This window comes from Poecile atricapillus, chromosome 26 (assembly GCF_030490865.1).
Source record: "Poecile atricapillus isolate bPoeAtr1 chromosome 26, bPoeAtr1.hap1, whole genome shotgun sequence".
NCBI classification, from domain to species: domain Eukaryota; kingdom Metazoa; phylum Chordata; class Aves; order Passeriformes; family Paridae; genus Poecile; species Poecile atricapillus.
Window position 1 is genome coordinate 3,211,269 of NC_081274.1, and position 12,783 is coordinate 3,224,051.

General features: G+C 43.2%; 2 protein-coding genes and 4 pseudogenes across 2 annotated transcripts in view; 2 read left to right on the top strand and 4 right to left on the bottom strand.

The window, feature by feature from the left end:
* The window catches only part of LOC131588613 (zinc finger protein 239-like), a 68,698-nt gene extending 60,855 nt beyond the window's left edge, over nt 1-7,843 (bottom strand). The window contains exons 1-2 of the mRNA XM_058857565.1: nt 7,722-7,843; nt 1,423-1,545 (exon numbers count right to left, since the gene is read on the bottom strand). The gene's annotated coding sequence lies outside the window, so the exon portion shown is untranslated. The remainder of the gene's footprint in view (nt 1-1,422; nt 1,546-7,721) is intronic.
* The window catches only part of LOC131588521 (zinc finger protein 850-like), a 497,145-nt pseudogene that overhangs the window by 380,312 nt on the left and 104,050 nt on the right, over nt 1-12,783 (bottom strand).
* Nucleotides 1-12,783, top strand: part of LOC131588505 (zinc finger protein 208-like) — a 911,601-nt pseudogene that overhangs the window by 349,046 nt on the left and 549,772 nt on the right.
* Nucleotides 1-12,783, bottom strand: part of LOC131588609 (zinc finger protein 239-like) — a 204,302-nt gene that overhangs the window by 93,662 nt on the left and 97,857 nt on the right. The window lies entirely within an intron of this gene.
* Nucleotides 1-12,783, top strand: part of LOC131588535 (zinc finger protein 420-like) — a 99,501-nt pseudogene that overhangs the window by 72,005 nt on the left and 14,713 nt on the right.
* LOC131588643 (zinc finger protein 850-like) overlaps nt 1-12,783 on the bottom strand; it is a 105,956-nt pseudogene that overhangs the window by 4,488 nt on the left and 88,685 nt on the right.

Consider the following 12,783-nt stretch of genomic DNA (forward strand, 5'->3'; position numbering starts at 1 on the left):
GATTAGATCTGACAGGATCCAGATGAACTTTTAAGCATTTTTGTGTTGGGTCCCTGCAGAAAGGAAGGATTTTGCAGAAAGCTCAGCAGCTGCCACACGATGAGCACCCACAGGCACTGAGGGGGGCTGCAGCAGGGCCACAAGAAGCCCCTGCAGCACTTGCTCCCAAAGGCTCAGCAGCTGAATGCAGCAAGGGATGAGCAAAAGGCCAAGCTGAAGGCAAAGGCCATGGCACAGTTCCTACAGCCCCTGAGGGATCAAGCCCAGGGCCCAAGGGGGCCCCAGCACCCAGGGGACACCCTCGGCCACAAGCACCTGGCACAGGCATTGCCCTCCTGGCCAGGGGACAGCCCACCCAAACAGCCCCTGGCAAGGAATCAGCCTTCCAGCTGCAGGGCACAAGGACACTGCAAGCACAGACAGGAGCACCCTCAGCACCAGCAAGTCCAGCCCTTGATGGACACGGATTCTTAGCGGTCTCACAGCTCCCATTCCACCAGGGACCCACCACACTGCAGCCCTTGGGAACATCCAGGGTGGCTCTGGATCCAGAGGAGACCTTTCCTGATGGACACAGGGGCCTCTCCATCCACTCAGAATCTTACACCTAAGGGGGGAAAATTGTTAAGGAATATTTTAATAATTAAGGCACTAAGTGGGAAAGATGAGTGGGTGTGTTTTATTCAGCCAATATTAGGAGATGGGGGGGATGGGTTTGAAATGCAGGAAGTTTTATTTGCTCACAATTGTGATTGTAATTTACTAGGAAGGGATTTGATGGCTAAATGGGGAATGCAAATTAATGTTGCAAAAGGTGATACAGAGGCTGGTTCTGTTGTACCTCTGTGTCAAATGTCTGGCAGAGCCTAGGCTGAAGTGAACCCACAAGTGTGGGCAGCCCCAGGGAAATTGGCAGAATTAGATATGGAGCCTCTCCAAATTTCCCTCAAGCAACCAGGACAAGAGGTGTGGAAAAGCAATCCCCTGTTCCAAGGGAGGGAAGGAAGGGCTCACAGCCTGTCTGGGAGTCCTGCTCAAGGCACGGCTTGGGGAGCCAGGGATGGCTCCCTAGAATGCTCCTATCCTGCCAAACAAGAAATCCAATGGAATCCACAGAATGCTGCAGGACCCAAGAAGAAGAAATGAGATGATGAAACCGAGGCACCCCACACTCTCAGATCCTTACACCAGCCTGAACCAGGTGCCCTCCTCACACTGCTGCCATTCACAACTTGATGCAAAAGATGCTTTCTGGGGATCTGCCCACTTCCAGAGGATGCAAACACAATTCTGCCTTGGGCTGGCAACAAGAGGTAGAAGGGAAAATGCTCAAGACATGGACGGTCCTTCTGCAGGGATGCACGGAAGCACCGGCCTGATTGGGGCAAGCCTTGCAGGAAATATCAAAGGAATTGACCTCACCCCCAGGGACTGGCTTAATGCAGGATGTGGATGACTTGATCCAGTCAGAAAAACAAGGAGAAGAGGTAGAGGAAGCCTCTGTGAAAGGGCTTCATTTTCAGGCTAAAAAGCAGCTTTGAGTATCTGAAAAAAAAGGGCAAATGGTAGAGAAAATAGTTAAATATTTGGGAACTATTTTGACTGAAGCTTTGTCTTGCATTGATCATGAGAGGGTTCAGGGAATCTCAGAAATAATGTACCCTAGGACTAAGAAGGAACTGCAGCAATTCTTAGGATTAACAGGGAATTGCTGGAGCTGGATTGAGGATTCTCTCCTCTCGCCAGAACATTGTGTGACATTTTACTCCCAGGTATTCTCAATTTTACGGGGTGGACATAAGAAAGAGAACAAAACTTAACAAAATGAAAAAAATAAAATTATTGATGCTTCAGCCATGGCTCTTCCAGACTCAGAAATCTGAATTGCAAGGGAATATTAAACAGGCCACCCCTGAGCCTGCACTGAAGGCAACGCAGCAGCAGCCAGGGCTCCCCAGCGGGGGAAGCCCCTGGGCCTGCCCACAGATCCTCTGCTCAAATCCTCGGCCTGGCCACCCTCCTTTGCCATCTCCAGCCACTGCGGGACAATCCTTGCTCTCACTCTTGCAGCTTCAGCCCTTTCTGTGCCTGCCCTCGCCACAGCTGCTGGGGAAGGCACCGGGACAATTCCACTCTGCCTCTCAATTACACTCACACTCTGCCCTGCCTGGGATTAGCTGCTGCCAAAATAGACCAACTTTAAAATGGCTTCAAATCTTATTTCTCTGGTCACACTAGGTTTGCCTTTTGTCTTCGGGAAAGGAATTTTAATGTTTCTTTGCCAGCACTCAGCAGAGATGTATTTAACATCTCAATAGACTGGGAATAGCCCAAAAGATTCTCCCCAAGATAACGACCATCAACAAAACATCCACACCCAGCAGCAAACATCAACCAACATCCACCCCAGACACTGCCCCAGGCACAGCTGGAGACACCTGGTCTGGAAAAGGCTGAGCAGGAAATCCAGGAGTGCCCACCTAATTCACATCACAGGCACAGAAATCCGGCTGCAACAGGAAACCAAATCCTAACAACTCCACACCTTGAAACCAATGAACATTAAACCAAGGGATTTCTACGGGGTCAGAGTGTATAAATTTAGAAAAATCTAGTCAAACTCATGTGTCATGGAATCATTTTCTCTACACACCCAGCCTGAGTGTGCATGAAATTATTCCTGTTGCACATTCTGGCCAGAATTAAGTAATGCCTCATTTATATAAGACATCATTGGAGAGTTTTTGCTTTTCATAGTTTCAGTGAAAAGATGACACTGTTAGAACAATTTTTCGTAATACTTTTACTTCTATATTGTTGGTTCTATTTGGGCAGTGGTGTGAGAATCAGTTTTTAGTCCTAGGAGAAGAAAAAGAAAATATTTGATTGCTTTGTAGTTTTTCTTTTTATGTGTGTGTGGGTCGTAGTGATGGCAAAATGATGGTATGAGTCCTAGGTACCACAACTGAAGAAGGCCCACTGGAACACGATTGTGTGGCAGTGATAGAACACACCTGTTCAGCCAGAGCAGATTTGAAAGACGCCCCACTGGAACAGGCAGACTGGAGCTGTTTACAGATGGAAGCAGTTTTGTGGAGAACGGGACCAGATACGTTGGATATGCGATAACAACAACAGGTGCAGTGGTGGAGGCAAAGGCCTTGCCAGCAAACACATCTGCCCAATGAGCAGAACTGGCTGCTTTAACCAGGGCATTAGAGATGAGTGAAGGGAACAAAGTAAATATCTGGACTGATTCAAAACATGCTTTTGGAGTGGTGCATGTACACAGGGCACTGGGGAAAGAAAGAGGACTGCTGTCTCCTCAAGGCACACACATTAAACATCAAGATGCAGTCCTGCAATTAATAAAAGCAGTACAAAAGCCTGAGCAAGTAGCAATCATGCACTGTAAAGCTCACCAATCAGGAAGCTCCAAAATTCATGAGGGAAATCGGAAAGCAGACTGGACAGCCTGACAAGCTGCTCGAGAAGTGCAAACTGCAATGGCACTGATACCTTTAAAAACTAATGTATCTCAATTCAATTTACCTCCAGAACCTAAATATTCAATAGAGGATGAGAAATTGGGACGCTCACTGAATGCACAGAAGAATTCAGAAGGGTGGTATGTGACTACACAGGGACAAGCAGTGGTACCCCCCTTGATAATGAGAGAAGTTCTACAAATTAAGCATAACAAATGTCATTGGAGTGCAGAGGCATTGGTGAAATTGTTAAAACAAAGTTTAATTTCAGTACAGATGTTAACAATGGCAAAATCAGTAATGTCAAAATGTGAAATTTGCTTAAAGAACAATCCAGTGGCTAGATGACAGGCACAATTAGGGAAAACCAGGAGATTATTGGCAAGTAGATTTTGTAGAATTACCAAGAACACGAGAATACAAATATCTATTGGTAGGGGTTGACACATTTTCAGGATGGCCAGAAGCTCTTCCCTGTCACACAAATCAAGCAAAGGAGACAGTCAAGTGGTTGCTGCAAGAAATCATTCCAAGATTTGGGGTGCCTCTAGGAATATCATCAGATAGGGGCCCACATTTCACAGCCACAGTAGTGAGGGAGGTGAGTAGGTTACTGGGAATAGCTTGGGATCTCCATACACCATGGAGACCCCAATCCAGTGGACAGGTACAGAGGATGAATAAGACATTGAAGAGGCAAATCAGCAAAATATGCCAAGAGGCTAAATTGCAGCAGCCACAAGCTTTACCAATAGCACTGCTGAGGATTCAGATAAAGCCTAGAAGCAGGATGTCAGTCAGTCCTTATGAGATATTGGATGGGAAACCATATGAATCCCCTCAACCTAATCCAAATGTACATGTTACAGGGAAGCAAGAGGTGTAGAATTATGTTCTGTCTCTTGGAAAAGCTCGAGCTCGACTTCGGAGCACCCTTGTGTGGAACAGGCCGCTGACTCTTGAGAATCCAGTTCATGACATCCCCCCGGGAGATGAAGTGTACGTTAAAAGCTGGAAGGAAGAACCATTAAAAGAAAGGTGGAATGGACCCTATCAGGTACTGTTAACTACCTTGACAGCAGTCAAAGGAGCTGGACTGGATCCCTGCATACATTACACCAGAGTGAAGAAGGTTTCCCCTGCACTGTGGACTGCACAAACTGTGGGGACAACAAAGCTGCAGATAAAGCGGGTTTGATTGTTTCAAATGTCTAGGTTGCTGGTGACTGTAATGGTGATTATTTTATGGCCTTCACTGCCATCAGTTGGAATCACTGTTACCTTGGGATGTGAAATGCAAAAGGATCAGCTGACAACTCTTCATTTTAGAATGAAGAGGGATGTGGGGGTGCAGCCAGAACCACAAGTGATAAAAGTCTCTAATACTATTCAGGCAGAAAATGGGATGATTGGATTAATTAAAGATTTTGCCAACATGCACCAGCAAAATAACTGCCTGTCTGCCTATACCAAAGGCAGCAGGAGACCAAATAAATTGGGGAATTATAACATCAAAATTTCCTGAAATACAAAAGAATATAAATGAAAATGTGAGCTGTGTATTGCAAATAGATTATGAGTACCCAAATAGGACAGTGTTTGAAAATACTGTGAAGCCAAAGTATTCATCTAGATGGGATTGTCATGAAAATGGAGGAAAGTATGAACCAAAACTAGGCTGGGATGGGGGATGACGGAATTATGGATGGTGTTATGAAAAGATAGGGAAGGTTATTAAAGAAAAGATTCCAGTATCGAAGTGGAAGTGTGAAGGACAGGAAGGAAAAGATCGGGCTGAAGCTTGGGACAGTGCATGGTCAATGAGTGTGCTTCAGAAATTCCAATCTATGGCAGATAGCCCTTGGTGCATTAAGTGGGAAGGCTCTGAAAATGAAACAGATCCAGGGGTATGGAACACTGCAACCAGTAGTAGAATGGAGGCAGACAAAGTGAATTGGTGGGTATGGAACAAAACTTACGACTGCACTTCTGACGATGAAGAAATAAAACAAATGCCACCACTAGTGGCAGCTCTGCAAATTGGATGTGCCTGCAGAAGAATCAAACATAAACAAGGGGAAATAAATGACAAGACAGGACAAGTGATCCAAAAGGTAATATGTAGCACAAGTACAATTCAGAGTCCAGGCCAATTTGGATGGGCAGCAAGTGATGGCACCTGGACAACACATCTGCCTGTAGGTGAAAAAGTAAAAGAGATTACTTTAGGCCTCCCCACCTTATGCCCAATTTGGAAAAGGTCCCCATTCAAGGCAGAGCATGAACTTCTGCAAATAAGGACGAGACGAGAAGTTCAGGAAAACAAAATTGAAGATGAAGAAAGATGGCAGGAACCCTCCAGTAGTGTAAAATTTGAGTGGGCCCTGGAATCCTTGTTTGGTCCAATAGCAAATTACAACAATAGAAAGATGTTGTACAAACTTACAGGCCAGGTAGAAAGATTGGCAAGAGCTACCAAAGAGGGATTTAGAGAGCAAAATGTACAATTACAAGCCACAACTAAAATGACCCTGCAAAACAGATTGGCTTTAGATATGTTATTGTTGAAAGAACACGGAGTGTGCGGGTACCTAAAAGGACAAATTGATCACTGCTGCATCCACATCCCAAATGGAACTGCAGATGTAGAACACAACATTAATCCATTAAAACCCATGGACCATGAAGCACAGAAAGAGAGGGAAGATAAGACCACAAGTTGGGTAGATAAAAGTTTTGAAGGGTTAGGATGGAATGTGAGCTCCTGGATCAAATCTATTCTTGAGAGTCTGATAATCCTACTGATTGTGTTCTTAGCAATCTGGTTAATCTGTGCAGTTCTGAAAGGAGAGATAAAGAAAAGAGTATCCTGGAACCAGAAGATAATAAAGGCACTGACACGGGACAGAGATCCACATCCACATTTGTCATCTCCAAGTCCTCCAGAGTGTAACAACGCTTACGACAACTGTGGATTCAAAGATGAACATCAAGTATAAACTCAGAAAAAGGACTGTATATAGTGAAAGCATTACACTTATTATAGTAAAGTGAAATATTTTCAAAGTGGGGAAATACATTACTATGGGGTTAAATGTTTCTGAAAATGTTTATTAAAATCATGTAGAGGTAGGCCACAAGAATGCTTGGTATTAGGAATGGACTAGCAAGCTGAAATGTTTACGGTAATGGGAACTGGTACTTGGGGTCTCCAAGATATCCACCCAGAGATAAGATTCGGACATGTTCGTGCAAAGATGAGCTAATTCTCATGAAGCAATATAGATAAAGTTAATGAAGATTTATTAATGAAGCAATATTGATAAGGTTGTTACAATGATTACTGGTACAGCTGAAATAAGAGAAATATGTGCACTTTGGACAAAGACAACGGAACTAGATTTGGGTTGCTGATACCCCCAGTTCCCACACAATTCAATAAAACACCTGCATACAGTCAATCTACAATTATGTGTTTTCCTGAACGCTAACAAAGACAGATCAAAAACTTCCAAAACACCAAAAATCTGATATCCTCCCAAAACAGAAATATTCAGCCCCCACAAAAAAACAAAGCATCAACATTTAGCCCAATAAAGCTCAGAAACTCCAAGATTCAGCCCCGTGAAAATCGTCCATCTCCCTGCCCGGGCACTCGCTGCATGGGGGGGTGAGGGGGGCAATGAGGCCGGGCCGGAGCAGGGGGTGCCTGAGAGAGGCCCCGAGCCCGGGGGAAGCCCCTGCAGAGCCATGGAAGTGGCTCCTGGCCGGACTCGGGGATCCCCCTGGCGATCCCCGCTGGAGCAGCCTGGTCCTGAGGGACTCTGGCCCCTGGCAGGGACCCCAGGCTGCAGCAGGACAAGGATTCCTGTCCCTCAGGGGGAGGCACTGACATGACCTGACTGTGACCCCCATCCCTGTGCCTCTGGGCGGGGAGGGGGACGGAGAGGGGCACAAAGTTAAGCCCGGGAAGGAGGGACAGCTGGGGGGAAGATGGATTTCCGTAAGAATTACTTTGCTTCTCGTTTTATTGTTCTGACATGTTGGATAATAAATTCAATTTAATTTCCCCAAGTCAGGTGTGCTGTGCCCGTGACCAAGGACTGAACTGTCCCCACCCTCATCCAGACCCCCGAGCCTTTCCTTGTGTGTTCTGCTCCCCGCCCGGGCCAGGAAGCAGAGTCACAGAGTTTTGGCCTCTTTCCGGCATCCCCGGCTCCATCCCGGACTCACCCCCAGCTCGCAGCGCCCTCAGCTCCCGGGCACCCCGAGCTCCCGGCGCTTCAGCGCAGCGGCGCTTCCTTGGCCTCCTGCCCGGGCCGGGCCCAGCGCCGGGGCCGCTCCTCAGCCCAGGCTAACGAGAAATGGCGGAGCTCACCCCAAGGAGAGTCCGTGCCGTGTGCAGAGCCCGCCGCTGGCTGCGATTGGCTGCTTCTGCCGTCACTCGTGGCTCTGGCGCGCGCTGATTGGGCAGAGCGGGGACAAGCCCGGCCCCGCTGGCGCCCCCAGGGCGGCCGTGGGGCAGGAGAGCCGCCATTGCCGGAGCGTCTGTGCGGGCCCGGCAGCGGCGGCAGCAGCGGCCGGAGCCCGGTGAGGCGGCGGCGGAGCTCGGAGGCGGCCCCGGCCATCGCAGGTGGGAGCCGCGCTCGGTTCCGCGGGGGCTCGGGGCTCGCTGCGGGCCCGGGAGGTTGTGTAATAAATGGAATTGATTCCTGCTGACTAAATTGTAACTATTTGGAAAGTTACTATTAGAAGCAACCAAAAGAATCAGTGTTATAAGGCAGATGTACCCCTTTGCAGATGTTACATGTTAAAATTGAGGTACAGGATGTAGTTTAGAAGATAAATGGTGTCTCAAGACCAAAACGGCCTTGAGATGGACAAAATTAGAACGACTTTAAGCATTGGGCCTAAAAATCAGTAAATATCAGACTAATTAGTAGAGTAACATAACACAACCCTTAGTACGCACACACAAACCTGTAAGGTTATCCAAAGGACAATGAGGAAGAGGAGAAGCCTTCACCAAAAGACCCCCAAAAGAAAACTGAAGACCCCCTAACAACAAGTGAAGCATGTGCTGTGATGAAAAGTGACCTAAAGCCAGCAAAATCGGAAATAGGAGAAAACATATGGGAAACATAAATGAATATGTATAAGCATACAGTATATAAGGTTAGCTTGAAGTGCTTTGTTCTGTACGTGAGGCAGGGTGGGGAACCCCCTCCGTACCCCGGGTCGGTTTTGCTTATGCCTTAACCATTTGTAACCACTGGCCAATTATATTCACACATATATATACATAAATATATATCTGAATATATCTACTAAATTTTATCTTTCTTACTAAATCGTATTCTTTTACTAAATTGTATTCTTTTATTATTTTGTATCCAATTTATTAAAGTATATTATCAATTAATTAGATTGATTATTTGGAAATTTGAAAGTCATTTATAACAATTTGATGCCAAAACCCAGGAACTCCAATCTAGGGGAATACATGGAATACATGGGAATACATGGGAATCCCGGAGAGGAAAAACAAGCAGAAAATTATAAATTATTATATGTTTAAATAGACAAAGAAAATGATCCGAAAATATAATTTGAATTGGCCAAAGTTTGGATCGTTTAAAGATTGGATTTGTTAAGCTTTAAATCAGTATGTAAATTCAAAAGAACCTTTTTATCAAGAAGAGAGCGACTATGCTACCCTGCAGCTTCCCCGGGGTGGGGGGAAAGATAAATTTATTACTAAAACACAAGAAAGCGAGAGTTATCTGTTGTATCCTTTACAAACTAAAAAGTAGGAAAAAAAAAAAAAGAGGTAAAACTGTTTCTTCACCTAAAGATATTTTGCTGGAAATAGAAACAGCAGCATTACTTAAATCCCATTTAACTGAAAAGTGTGCAGTGCTGGCTGTGCCAAGTGAACTCTAACATATAACACAACTGACCATTTGTTACAACCTGGCATTAATTTGGTTTGGTTTATTATATTTAGACATTCAAAAGACAAATTCTGCCTTGCTCAGAGTCTGTGAAGCACAAACACATTTTATGAATATATAGTATCTAAATAGTGTGTTACAGTTGTGTTATGTGCAGTATAAGTGTTAAAAACATGTAGCAGGTTTTTTTTTCACAGAAACTTAAATTTCCTTATTTTTAAAATATGTTTGTTTTTCAATATTTTGTATAGTAAATATAAATGGTTTTGACTAAATGTTTTATTTATTTAACAGCAAAAATTTTGCTAAAAGAAGCCCCTGTTAATTAAAGTTTTATTAATAAATTGCTAACTGAAGTTGTGTAAAAAGTAACTTTTATTGTAGTTGGCACATCTCTGGAGCTTTAGTAGTTTAAATTAAAAGAAAAAAAAAATAACTAAGAGAGAGAGAGAGAGAGGTAAGACAGTGCTGTGAAATCTGTGCCATCCTTGAAACAAGCAGAGTTGAAGTGGCTCATAGGAACCTTATGAGGCCAAGGGTAGCAGTGAGACCAAACGTGTCAGTGACCAGACCCCAGGGTATAAACTTTGCTACCAAGAAGAGCGGCACCTCGGCCCTTGGCTGCAGCCCAAGGGGCCTTGAGGAAGGTAGAGAGTGAAAACTCCTGAGGATTATTTTCACTGTGTTCATTAAGATACCCTTGGCAACTGGCCAAGACCATAAAGCAGGATGGGACAGAATGAAAAGAATAAGAAAGAAACAAGCGATATTAAAACAAGCAGCACAAAAGCAAACAATGAGCAAACAAACTATGCAAAAACAAAATCACAATAATTCTGATCCATGTGACAAATGCAAACAAATGTGACAAATGCAAAAACAAGATAAAATCTGTGTTTGTGGCACATCCATATGTTAATGCTGCCTGTTACAATCACAGTAATTTTATAGAAGTATAAAAAAGATCCCAAAGAAAGAATTAGACAAAATGAATAAATAGTGTGAACAGTTGAAACAGCAGTATAGCAACTGAGATTGGCCAGCCTTAACTAAAATATTTTTGTAGGTTTAATGCAAGAAGTAGTTATAGAATTAAAATTATTTAAATGTTAAATTTGTGAAAGACTTAAAATAGCTAAAAAAATAGCTGTGGGAAAGTGAGAGTCTAGCTCCAGACCAATTTTTAAAATGAAATCTTACTCAAACTTCCAAGAGAATAAAATGACCTAGAAGATAAATTTTGAATCATCAAATAATTAAAACAGTTTGTATCAGATAACAATACTAACACCTGGCCACCAAAAACTCCTGCTGGATATTAGAGAATGACAAAAAGAAACTAATTGTAGGATAACCATGTTGATTTGTGCTGGTATAAAAGTTCTGGAGCTAACCCTTACCAATCCATAAGTGACCTAAAATTCTATTTGGAACAACCAGGTACAACAAGTAACAAATGGAAAGCCCCTGATGGAATATATTAAAATTGTGAGTAAAGAGCATACAGTGAATTACCTCAAAAGTGAAAAAGAACCTGTATCTGAAGAGTTATATGACCCTCCTTCTTCGTTATACCGAGGTCCAGGAGCAATATGTTAAGAACACCACTTTATGAAACATTAAAGAACAATAAAAGGGACTTGAACCTTGACTTTCCAAAAGCAAGAAGAAACCAGAAATGAAGACAAATGGCCTGCAGAGAGATGACCCAGCCACTTGAGCTGCAGATGGATCTTAGAGATATAGAACCCAAATCTATCTATTGAATCAGTTCATAAAGCTGCAGACAGTAGTTAAAGTTGTTTCAAACCACACCTCTACTGCCCTAAAGCTGCTGGCCAAGCAACATTCACAAGTGTGAGCATTTGTTTATGAAAACAGAATTGCCCTGGAGTATTTGTTAGCTGAAGAAGGGGGAGTTTGTAGAGAGTTTAACAAATCTGAGTGTTGTATAAAGATAAATGATTATAGAAGAGACATCACAAAAATTGCTAAAGATATATATACCAGTTCAAAAATAGAATTTTATTTTGAAGACTGATTAGTGAGATAACCTTTTTAGAAGCACTTAGTGGAAAAAGTTAAAATTTATGGTATAGTGTTTTATATTAAGATTATTGTTTCTATTTTGTATAATTTCATGCCTTATTAGACTAATCCATTCAGTAATTCAAGGAATACTGAACGAAAAGAAACTATAATAGCTCAAAAAAAAAAAGTTAACTAAATTTGAAAGAGTGCAAAAAGCTTGATACAGCATGAAAAATGTTAAAAAATTAGAACTGAAAATAAAGTAAATGCAAGAAATGAAATTATTGAGAAGATAAAAAAATTAAAATTTAAGTTTATGTTTTTTTTTTAAAAAGCACCAATAAATGCAATAAAAAAGAGAAATGGGGGATTAAAATAAATGGAATTGATTCGTGCTGACTAAATTGTAACTATTTGGAAAGTTATTATCAGAAGCAACCAAAAGAATCAGTGTTACGAGGCAGATGTACCCCTTTACAGATGCTACATGTTAAAATTGAGGTACAGGATGTAGTTTAGAAGATAAGTGATGTCTCATGACCAAAACGGCCTTGAAATGGACAAAATTAGAACGACTTTAAGCATTGGGCCTAAAAATCACTAAATATCAGGCTAATGAGTAGAGTAACATAACACAACGCTTAGTACGCACACACAAACCTGTAAGGTTATCCAAAGGACAATGAGGAAGAGGAGAAGCCTTCGCCAAAAGACCCCCAAAAGAAAACTGAAGACCCCCTAACAACAAGTGAAGCATGTGCCGTGAAGAAAAGTGACATAAAGACAGAAAAATCGGAAATAAGAGGAAAGTTATGGGAAGTATTAATGAATATGTATAAGCATACAGTATATAAGTTTAGCTTGAAGTGATTTGCTCTGTACATGAGGCAGGGTGAGGAACCCGGTTGGTTTTGCTTATGCTTTAATCTTACTTAATTACTGGCAAATATATATATAAATTGTAACTTTTTGCTAAATGATATTCTTTTACTAAACTGTATTCTTTTATACCAAATTACTATTCAATTTACTAAATTGTATTCATTTTTAATTAAACTGCCATTAACCCAAGGGACCTAGCTGTCAAAATTGTAATTTCATTGATAACAACCGGTGAGGCGGCGGCGGAGCTCGGAGGCGGCCCCGGCCATCGCAGGTGGGAGCCGCGCTCGGTTCTGCGGGGGCTCGGGGCTCGCTGCGGGCCCGGGAGGGGGCGGCAGGGGGCTGTGGCGGGTGGCTTGTGCCGTGGCCGGCCCGTGTTGGCCCTGGGCTGAGGGCGCTGCGGGAGCGGCTGCCCGCGGTCTCCTTGC